The 11,328-nt window shown below is 44.2% G+C and overlaps 1 protein-coding gene across 7 annotated transcripts in view; it reads left to right on the top strand.

Annotated features, from left to right (window-relative positions):
- Nucleotides 1-4,419: 4,419 nt before the first annotated feature.
- LOC122174581 (CD276 antigen homolog) overlaps nt 4,420-11,328 on the top strand; it is a 46,727-nt gene continuing 39,818 nt past the window's right edge. For 5 of the 7 annotated variants that reach the window (XM_065578377.1, XM_065578374.1, XM_042859193.2 and 2 more), the window contains exon 1: nt 4,420-4,555. The gene's annotated coding sequence lies outside the window, so the exon portion shown is untranslated. The remainder of the gene's footprint in view (nt 4,556-11,328) is intronic. The other 2 variants (XM_042859194.2, XM_065578381.1) reach the window with 2 other exon arrangements.

Genomic DNA, 11,328 nt, shown 5'->3' with positions numbered 1-11,328 from the left:
GCTTAGGCTTGTGCTGGCCCTCTGGCTGGGGAAGAATTTCACCTAGAATGCAGGATCTGGCCTCACACATGATTCGCTTTGATGCAGGATCCTGCTGCAATGTCAAAGGGACCCATTATGTCCAGCACAGAACTGATTTTGATGGATTAGGGAGGAGGAGGAGAATACCAGCTGCAGCTAAAGTGCTCTTAAATTCTGTCTGCCTGATAGAAGAGATGTGTCCTTGGTTAGATAATGTCTCGGCATCATTGCTGGGATTCCATGAATAGGGCACAGAGGGGAGGAGAAAGGGCACAATCTTGACGTGTTCCCCTTTCCAGTTAGAAAGTCAGACATACGACTATCGGATATCACTGCTGAAAGTGGGGAAACATACTGGATTTCTATCCACCTTAAGGGTGTGTCTTTACCCTGGAGCTGGCAGCTGTAAATTCCAGCTCAAGGAGACATACCTATGCTAGCTCTCATAGCACTAGTGCGCTAAAAATAGAAGCGTAGCCACAGTGACATGAGGGGCTGCACCAATTTCAACCCCATACGTATGTACTTGGGGAAGCTAGTTCCTCCCGCCACTCATGCTGCTGCAGCGACACTTCTGTTTTTTAGCACACTAGCTAGTGCGGGTATGTCTCCTCGAGCTGGAATTTACAGCTGCCAGCTCCAGTGTAGACAAACCCTTTGAAGCAATATTCAGTCACATCCATTTTTTTAAAATACATTGTTGTAATAATAGAGCAACTTGATTATCTAGATGATCTTCCCACCCTCCCCCGGCCAAAGAGAGGCTTGTGTTATCTTTAGAAAATAGTAAGCTTCCATTATTTGGAGTAGCTTTGTGTGGGTCTCCAAGAGTTTTTTAATTTCTGGAATCAAGGCATTTAAGAAACAGCTGGAGAGATCATAATTTATACTCTTCCAACTTCAGTGTAAACTGGGAAAGAGGCCAATATGAACTTGTAAAGCATATTGGAACTGTAGAAGAAGTAATAAACAGAAGGATTTAAAAGCTGTAAACTATTTTTGGGGACCAAGCCAAGCCTTTGGAGTTCTAACTAAAGAAAGCAACAAAATTATAGCAGAGCCCCTTTCTGGGCAGCCTTGCATGACTTCTCCAAGAACGAGTAACCAGACTGCATGGCCATTTGCAGGAGGATGTAGGCAACCAGCTGAATGTTAGGACTCAGAGTTTCCTAAATACCTTCTACAATGATGTAAGTATCATTTCTTTAAAAGTGTGGCAGGAAGCCAAGCAGAAGGAAAATGAGGGAGATTTTGAGGCAGAAGTCTACAGTGAAGCTCAGAGGCAGAGAAAATTGTAGGGATAATTCTGTTTTATTTAGTCGAATAATAGTTGTGCAGATTTAGAAAAAATCTACTCTGATTCTTTACCCTTGCCACGTGCCATTCCCCTCCAAAAGGAGGATCTCCATCCTCACAGGTTACCTTGATATACAGATGAACTGGCACTGGCCAGGAAATCTGACTACCAAAGAGGATAGAACATTGGTAGGAGACTAAGTGCCTGACGGTGGGAGAAGCATAGTTGCAGACCTATGCTGCAGCTGTGATGGACACTAAATTCTCTTTCCCTGTACTACAAATTCTACACAAATCTAGATGAGTGAAGCTGTTCAGAGTGGCAGGCAACTTGCTGAGTATGGGCTGCTTGCTCAGAAACCAAGGTGACAGTTTCTCACTGAACAGGATGAGCTGCCTCGGGGGTTCTCAGCTTGGGGGTCACAAACAGATGTCAAGGGCAAGAGGTCACAACAGCACTGCCCTTTCCATATTAATAAGTGTGAGGTGGGGGGATAGGGGGAAGAGGCAGGGTCTTGGCTAGATCTCATCTAGATGGGAGGGGAGTCCCAGCGGGGACCCAGTGTGGAAAAGGGGCTCATGATTGAAGCTGGTCAGAAAAAAAGGTATTATTCTCCACATGGAAAATTTCTACCTTTTATAAAAACAAGCGCATGCACACACACTCCCCTACATACCCAGAAGTGGTCAGCCAAAAGCCAATTTTTTTTTTTTTTTTTTTTTTTTGGATTTTTCAACAAAAAGTCAATATTTTTCACTGACCTTCCCCTGCCCTATTTTCCAAGATGCTCTAATTCTGAGCTCTGAAATGGTATTGGTTAATGTGAGCCTGCATTTGCAATACTCATCTGTCAACCCAAGAATTTGCTCACGGATAGGCTGGATATGAAGGAAGTGTTTCTGAGTTTTATGGAGAAGTTGAAATGGATGAAAATGGATTGTCTTTAGTGCTGCTTGTTGTCTACAAGAGCCATGCTTTTTTTAATCATGTTTTTATTGCATAAATATGCCGAGGCTTATGCTATTTCTAAACAATTAATATACAAATACATAGAATAATAAATAATGGATAAATTCACAGCTATAGTTTGTTGTGCAAGAGGAGGGGGGATCAAAGAGAGCAAGGTTAATTTAGGTGAGCTGGGAACGGGTAGCCAGGAAATGAGAGTCTGGAGAAGATTATGGGCAGGGATTGGGACACAGCATCAACTAGGGTCATTCCGCATATAGAGTGAGAGAAGGGCAAATGCTGATCTAATAGATTGAGACACTGAGAGTCCCAGTGTCAAGTAGATGTCAAGAATGCCTGCTACCACTAATGTAAGTGTGCTGGAGGGTATTGGTGGCTCATAGGAAACATGCCATTGATCTGTGGGCAATCACAGACCTCACTGAAGCTGATAGGCATGCTAGTCGCTTTTAAATCAGACTAAATGGAAGGAGCAATTAAAGTCCTTTCTAGTATAAGATAGCTGGAGACAATGGAAGCCACCACCCAAGGCACTGAGCCACATGGGAAGGCTAAGAAAGCTCAAACTCAGGGATAATAAAAGGTTTTTCCCTGGGAATGACTGAAAATGTAGGGGCTGGGGCATTGATTGGTAGAGCTGCATGTGTCAGAAGCAGAAAGGAACCCGAAAGCGAGCAGACAATGAGAGAGAGAGTATGTGAATGTGACTTTGAGAGGAAGCCAAGAGAGCTTCTTTTGGACAGAGTACTGGCCAGAAAGGCAGGCTTGGAAATTATGATAAGGAAATTGCCTCTTATATGTTTTTAATTAAACAAGACATCGTACATGCTATGTAAATAAACAGAATTGCCCTAGAGAAATACCTTCAGCATCAATTTCTCCTCCGAACAGATACCACAGACAAGATCCCATATATTAGCTCAAGTAAAGTAATTCTTTCAGAAATGTTAAAAGTAGTTCATAAATGTTTTCATGCAGTGTTTTCATGGGGAAAAGTGCTTCCTATCAGTCTGATGGTAGATTTAACAAAAAGGAATCTGATTTTATTGTAAGAAAGCATGGGTACAGTAGAACCTCAGAGTTATGAACACCAGAGTTACGAACTGACTGATCAACCACACATCTCATTTGGAACCAGAAGTACACAATTGGGCAGCAGCAGAGACCAAAAATAAAAGGCAAACACAGTACAGTACCGTGTTAAACAAACTACTAAAAATATAAAGGGAACGCTTAAAAAAAAAAGATAAAAAGATTTGACCAGGCAAGGAAATTGTTTCTGTGCTTGTTTCATTTAAATTAAGATGGTCAAAAGCAGCATTTTTCTCTGCATCATAAAGTTGCAAAGCTGTATTAAGCCAATGTTAAGTTGTAAACCTTTGAAAGAACAGCTGTAATGTTTTGTTCAGAGTTACAAACAACCTCCATTCCCGAGGTGTTCGTAACTCTGAGGTTCTACTGCATTCTAATTCTGAAAAGGACTATGATACCTGAACATTACCTGGCAATTGGCAGCTTAGGAAAGTCATTGGGACACATCATTAAATACCCCCAGTAATAGCGTGTCTCAGTCTTATCCTCATCCATTCGCTTTGTTCCACTTCCTCACTCCAACTCCCATATTTAAAAGATAATATGCTAAAAGATCAAGAAAGGCCAGTGCAATAACTAGTCTTTGCAGTTTATAGCTAACCCATGTTTTAAAAATCCTCTAAATATATTCACATAAATCCCTGTAAGATTTTGACATTTACAGCATAATGTTTGGCCAAACAGGGAGGTGATAAAGATGAAAGATCAAATGTTGCTGAGCATTTATTATTAGATGGTACTTCACCACTAACTTCAGTGAAGCAAGCTGTAGTTAGTGTGGTTATTCCTTTCATTCCACTGGTAGTCAAGACCCACTATGCTACATATCAGAGGGGTAGCCGTGTTAGTCTGAATCTGTAAAAAGCAACAGAGGGTCCTGTGGCACCTTTAAGACTAACAGAAGTATTGGGAGCATGAGCTTTTGTGGGTAAGAACCTCACTTCTTCAGATGCATCTGAAGAAGTGAGGTTCTTACCCACAAAAGCTCATGCTCCCAATACTTCTGTTAGTCTTAAAGGTGCCACAGGACCCTCTGTTGCTATGCTACATATGTGAGTCATTCCCTCAAACATCCTGCCTTGTATCAGCACTTCCTCATTTAATGCAGGGAGTTGGTTCCAGTACTGCATTCGATTTTCAGCCTGCTTAAGCAAAGTATCAAGAAAATCCAGACACGTAAGTTGGTTCTTTTCAATATGGGGGGCGGAGGGGAAACTATCGGTGCCGCATCTGAGAAATGAGCTTATATTGATCTTTTTACACCAGCTTCAGGAGTAGTGTGTGTGTAGAAAACAGGGAGTGAGACATGAAAGTTTCTGCTGTACGTGGCAATGTGCTGGGGGAGATTAAAAAGCAACAACATGCCAATCTCCAATTTCTTGTAAATGCCATTTGCTTTAGTTTTGATTTGGGGGCAGGGGGAGTGTGAAAAGTGACTGCTTAAAAACTAATCGTAGAAGAGAAAAACAAATCAAGCCACTAAAAGCATACTGGTGAGAACAAAGGTAGCTCTCACCTGAAGCTAAATGTTTCTACACAATTTGCTCAATTAAGGAAATGGCATGCACTTTGTACTCACTTTCCTTGTTCATTGTATTGAATGAGATTTTGGCATCAACTTTGCTGCAAATGTGAAGCTTAGATTAGTTTGCAGTAAGTGAATGCTGAACTCAAACATAAATACTGTACTTACACTCAACACTTGATGCTGAAAGTTATTTAGCCAGTCTGGGAAGAGAAACTGTAACAAACCAATCTATTAGTCACAACACTAAACACACTTTAAAGTGTCAGATGCAGAGTGTTCCTAATGATCTGTTTGTGACCAATTCACAGAGCAAGAGTCAACTGTTGAAATTATCCAGTAAATATTGAAAACCACATAAATTCAAGAAAATCTCAAGCTGCTGACAGACAACTGACTTACTGAATTATTATTTATTATTGCTATTGCAGTAGCATTTAAGGACCCCAATGAGAGGTTACAGGGTAGCAGCCGTGTTAGTCTGTATCCTCAAAAAGAACAGGAGTACTTGTGGCACCTTAGAGACTAACAAATTTATTAGAGCATAAGCTTTCGTGGGCTACAACCCACTTCTTCGGATGCATATAGAGTGAAACATATATTGAGGAGATATATATACACACATACAGAGAGCATGAACAGGTGGGAGTTGTCTTACCAACTCTGAGAGGCCAATTAAGTACGAGAAAAAAACTTTTGAAGTGATAATCAAGATAGCTCAGTACAGACAGTTTGATAAGAAGCAAGTGTGAGAATACTTACAAGGGGAGATAGATTCAATGTTTGTAATGGCTCAGCCATTCCCAGTCCTTATTTAAATAAGGACTGGGAATGGCTGAGCCATTGCAAACATCGATTATCTTGATTATCACTTCAAAAGTTTTTTTTCTCTTACTTAATTGGCCTCTCAGAAGAAGTGGGTTGTAGCCCACGAAAGCTTATGCTCTAATAAATTTGTTAGTCTCTAAGGTGCCACAAGTACTCCTGTTCTTAATGAGAGGTTAGGGTCCCATTATACTAAGCAAGTAACAAGGATGGCCTGTGCCCAAAATAGCTCAGGTGCAGTTGCATAAACTGTGTAAGTCACAGAGATCGAAGTAGTCACAGGTGTTTGTCATCTTAGCTAGTGGGAGTGATTCGTACACATCCAAAGGTAGGCTTTAGGAGGTATGTAAGATGATAAGTTGTTGGCATTGAGAATTTTCATGGGAGTTTGTACAGTAACTCCTCACTTAACATTGTAGTTATGTTCCTGAAAAATGCAACTTTAAGTGAAACGATGTTAAATGAATCCAATTTTCCCATAAGATTTAATGTAAATGCGGGGGGTTAGGTTCCAAGGAAATTTTTTTGGGCAGACAAAAGGCATTATATACTGTACAGTACTGTACTGTGGTTGGGAAGTGCCCCTGGCTTACCCCATACAGGCACAGCCCACTGCAGGCAAGGACACTAGGAAGCACCTTCGCAGCAGCAGTGGCAGCTTCCCCGGAGAAGAACAGGCACCGACTTTGCCCGGGATGCTCCAGGCCTGCCTTTTCCCAGCCCCGCTCCATTCCAGGCCCACCTCTTCCTACCCCGACTCCACCTCCTCTCCGGAGCACACTGCATCCCCTCTCCTTCCTCTCCCTCCCTCCCAGAAAGTCCTAAGCGCTGCCAAACAGCTGTTTGGAGGTGGTGGAAGCACTGGGAGGGAGGGGGAGGAGGCAAAGAAGAGGAACTTGTGCAATGCTCCCTTGTAAAGTCGCTGCTCTCCCACAGAATCTTACAAGCAGGCAGCCAAATGATGTTATAAGGAAGCATTCCACAACTTTAAACGAGCATGTTCCCTAATTGAGCAGCAACGTAACTTTGAAACAACGTTAAGTGGGAGGATGTTAAGTGAGGAGTTACTGTATTCAATACGGTACTTGCTACAAATTACTCATTTAGGCTACATCTACACTACAGGGGGGGTCGATTTAAGATACGCAAATTCAGCTACGCGAATAGCGTAGCTGAATTCGACGTATCGCAGCCGACTTACCCCGCTGTAGGGACGGCGGCAAAATCGACCTCTGCGGCTTCCCGTCGACAGCGCTTACTCCCACCTCCGCTGGTGGAGTAAGAGCGTCGATTCGGGGATCGATTGTCGCATCCCAACGGGACGCGATAGATCGATCCCCGAGAGGTCGATTTCTACCCACCGATTCAGGCGGGTAGTGTAGACCCAGCCTTAGTGCTACTCACAGAGGTGGTATATACCAATTATAGGTAATGGAGAAACCTGAAGCACACATATAAGTGAACTGGCATGACATTAAGAGAGCAGAATGTTTTAAAAATGTAAATATAAATAGTTACCGATCATGTCCAAAACTGTAAATAATGAACCGCCTAATTTTGGCTAAACGGCCCCCACTATTCCTCAGAGGTGAGCTTAAATCATGATCATAATCAGACCAAAGCTAGAGGAAGCTTTTCCACCAAAAAGTTCATTATCCAAAAGCTGGGAGGTTCCTAAGTCCTATTTTCAAATGTGATTGAGGCTCCCAAGTCTCATTGAAACTCTATAGGACTTAGGCTTCTAAGTCGCTTATGAGCTTTTGAAAAATTGACTTGAGATAACTTGAGATAATTTAAATGATGGAGGACTTGAGTTCCTCCATCATTTAAAAACAGTTGTCAATTCTGAAAATACAGTGAAACCACATTTAGGTCCGGTCTACACTTGGGGGGGAAATCGATCTAAGATACACAACTTCAGCTACATGAATAACGTAGCTGAAGTCGATGTATTTAGAACTACTTACCACAGTATCTTCACTGCAGTAAGTGGATGGCTGATGCTCCCCTGTCGACTCCGCCTGCACCTCTCACCCTGGTGGAGTACCGGAGTCGATGGGAGAGCACTCGGCAGTCGATTTATTGCATCTAGACTAGATGCGAAAAATCAACCCCCGCTGGATCGATCGCTACCTGTCGATCCAGCCGGTAATATAGAAAAGCCCTAACATATATCGCAATCAGTCTGAAACCCAAAGGTCTGCTGCAATTTGCAATCTGCCTCTTAGCCCCAGTCTACACTACAAATTTACATTGGTATAACTGTGTCTCTCTGGGGTGCTGGAAAATCCACACCTCTCAGCTACGGGATTAGACTGATTGAATTCCCTGGGAAGACAGTGCTATGTTGATGGGAGGGCTTCTCCCACTGACACAGCTACTGCCTCTTGGGAAGGTAGAGTACCTACATTGATGGGAGAAGCTCTCCCATTGGCGTAGGTAGTGTCTTCACTATGTGCTACAGATGGTGCACCTGCACCACTGCAGCACAGTAAGTGTAGACAAGCTTTTACTAATACAGTGTATGCAACACAAAAATGCAGGGACTGTTGCAGCTGATCCTCCTCAGGAAACCAAAGAATATTTTCAAGAAGTAACAGTTGCCTTTTTCACCTAAATTAGGTCATCGAAACGTTTTCAAAATTCAATCAGTCACCTGCAAAGATTCTCCCACTGGTTAGTGATGTTCTAATAGAACATTTCTCAAGTGGATAGTCCTCATGCAAAGTGCTCCTTCAGTCCTGCGAAAAGTCAAATGCCTACTGCTGAGTTTTCCTCTGATGGCACGAGTGTGCCCGTCTTCAAGAGAAGCCACCTTGAGAAAACTAAGTACAGGCAAGTCTCATCTTACATGGGGGTTCCGTTCCGCGGTTAGTGCGTAAAGCGAAAACGCATATAGTGAAACACTCATTGAGTTCAACGGCGGGCAGAATCGCCCGCACTACAGATGCAGTTTTTGTATTGTTGTTTTTCTTTTCTTTTTTCCCATTTTTGCCGACCGCGCAAAGCTGAATTCGCGCATGTTAAATGCGCCTAAGATGTGACTTGCCTGTAACATTCTATTCTTTAAGAGTAGGCCAGCTGGCTCCCGCTCTCACTGTGCTATGTTCACTTTGTTTATAGTTGATTTTATAGTTGCTTGTTTTTTTCCTCCTTAAATATTTGCTTCCCTCTTTTGCTCCATCACCATCTGCCCCCTCCCTATTTGATTCCCAGCCCCACATTTGCTTTAGTCGCTAAGGCGTTGGCCACACTTGCAAGTTAGAGTGCATTAAATCAGCCCTGGGCGCCCTAACTCCTGAGTTGTCCACATTGGCAAGGAACGTAGAGCACCTGGACTCTGCAGCTGGAGCGCTCCTGGTAATCCACTTCCATGAGAAGCATAGAGCTTGCTGCACCCCGGCTGAAACGCCCAGGTGTCAGTGTGGACAACGTGTTGCATTACAGTGCTGTGATTGGCCTCCGGAAACATCCCATAATCCCCTCAAGTCAAGTCACCACTCTTGGCATTGTTTTGAACTCGGCTGTAGGCATGCGGATATCCCCTTTCAAAGCTCTGTTTCTGACAGCCGGCATGCTTATCTGCTCTGGGACGAAGTAACCATTACTGTGGAATGCTGCTGCTGAGAGTGTGTGCGAGAGAGAGAGGCAGGGGGGAAGGGAGGCTCTGCTGCTGTCTGAACTTACAAGACAGCATGCTGACACGCTCTTTGCCCTCCAAAACACACTGTCTCTCCCCCAACATACACACAACACACTCCCCGTCACATAGGGTTACCATACGTCCGGATTTTCCCGGACATGTCCGGCTTTTTGGTCCTCAAATCCCCATCTGGGAGGAATTTCCAAAAAGCCAAACATGTCCGGGAAAATAGGTAGGCATGGTAAGGGGACCGCCTCCTCCCCGGGCTCCAACTTTCCCGGCTCCCGCCGCTCTCCACTGCACGCCAGGACCGAAGCAACTTCCCCAGCGCAGCAGTAGCTGGAGCCCGGGGAGGAGGTGGCTGTGCACTCAGATGCCACCCGCCGTCTCTGTGCCCCCGCAGATTGGAGGAGTTGTTAGTTTTGCTGCAGCCACTCGCACTCGGGCAAAAGACGCTCGGGGGACCCCGAGTGCGAGTGGAGTGTCTGCAGCAAAACTAACAACTCTCCCGAACTCCAGGGGCACAGAGGTGGCAGGCGGCATCCAAGCATGCAGCCGCCTCCTCCCCAGGCTCCAACTTTCCCGGCTCCCGCCGCTCTCCACCGCAGCGGGGGCCAAAGCAACTTCCCCAGCGCAGCAGCAGCCGGAGGGCGGGAGGGAGGATGTGGGGTGCTCAGGGGAGGAGGCAGAGTTGGAGCAGGGACTTTGGTGAAGGGGTGGAGTTGGGGCGGGGCCGGGGCCCCGTGAAGTGTCCTCTTTTTGCAGTATTGAAATATGGTAACCCTACTGTCACACTCCACCTCCCCCACCCTCATTTGAAAAGCACGCTGCAGCCACTTGCACACTGGGATAGCAACCACAATGCACTGCTCTTTGTGGCGTTGCAAGAGCTGCTAATGTGGCCACGCCAGTGCACTTGCAACTGACAGTGTAAACACACGGCAGCGCTTTCCCTACTGTGGTCTCCGAAGGTTGGTTTAACTCCCAGCGCTCTACATCTGCAAGTGTAGCCAAGCCCTGAGAACCAGAATCTAATACCCTTACTCATGCTAAGTATCAACTTATTGCATGAGTAGTCACAGTTAGGTCTATGGGTCTATTTTTGCTTCCCAGGGTGAGTACGGGTATGAGAATCTGGGCCTCAGGGTTTCATTAGGACTTTAGAAAGAAGCTCTGAAAACATTTTGTTCCTGGTATATAAGATTATTTGGGGGGGGGGGAAATTAACTGGTTTCTCTCCCCCTCTTTTTTTGCTGAACTTATTTCATGACATTAGCTCCCTGTAAATAGGAAATGCCTTCCCTTCCAGTCCAGTGACAGCAATCCGTGCAGGCAGCTTTCACTGTCGTTCATGGGAGTTAAAGAATCATCTTCCTACAAAAGCATGGGGAAAAGAGATCAGACAGTTGGTGACTAACATACAGATGGCAATGGAGCTATTTTGTTTGGTTTGGCAAGTTTTGGAGGACAATAAAATTGCATAAAAGTACTTAGCACTTGATTAGACATTTCATGGACATAGTGCAAGTTCAATGGTAAAGGAGCATAGTGAATTCTGATGTGTATTATTGAATTAAGTGGGAGCGAAGGTCAGCCAGTTATCAATACATCACTCCCTCCAGATTATTTCAAGGCAGATCAAAATCCCTAGAAGCCAATTACTGGTCAGGTTTTTACACTGTACCTATTAATAATGATGACAGTGCCCCTGCGTGCTTGTCCTTTATTCAATTCTGTTTATTAGTGTGTGTAATAGTCGCATAAATGTATATGTACACACACACTATGCACTTATAATATAGACACACACAGTCCTGCTAACATTTACATACAAGTAATTTTACTCATATAGATAATCCCACTGCTGCAATTAATCACATCTTTGCACGTTCTTCATTTAATTAGGCTAAATTCAAACTACAGGATTCTCATTTCTTTGTGTACATACATGTTTGC

The sequence above is a fragment of the Chrysemys picta genome, chromosome 1, assembly GCF_011386835.1.
Source record: "Chrysemys picta bellii isolate R12L10 chromosome 1, ASM1138683v2, whole genome shotgun sequence".
Classification (NCBI taxonomy): Eukaryota; Metazoa; Chordata; order Testudines; family Emydidae; genus Chrysemys; species Chrysemys picta.
Note: the sequence above shows the minus strand (reverse complement) of the source record. Positions and strands in the feature narration are given on the sequence as shown.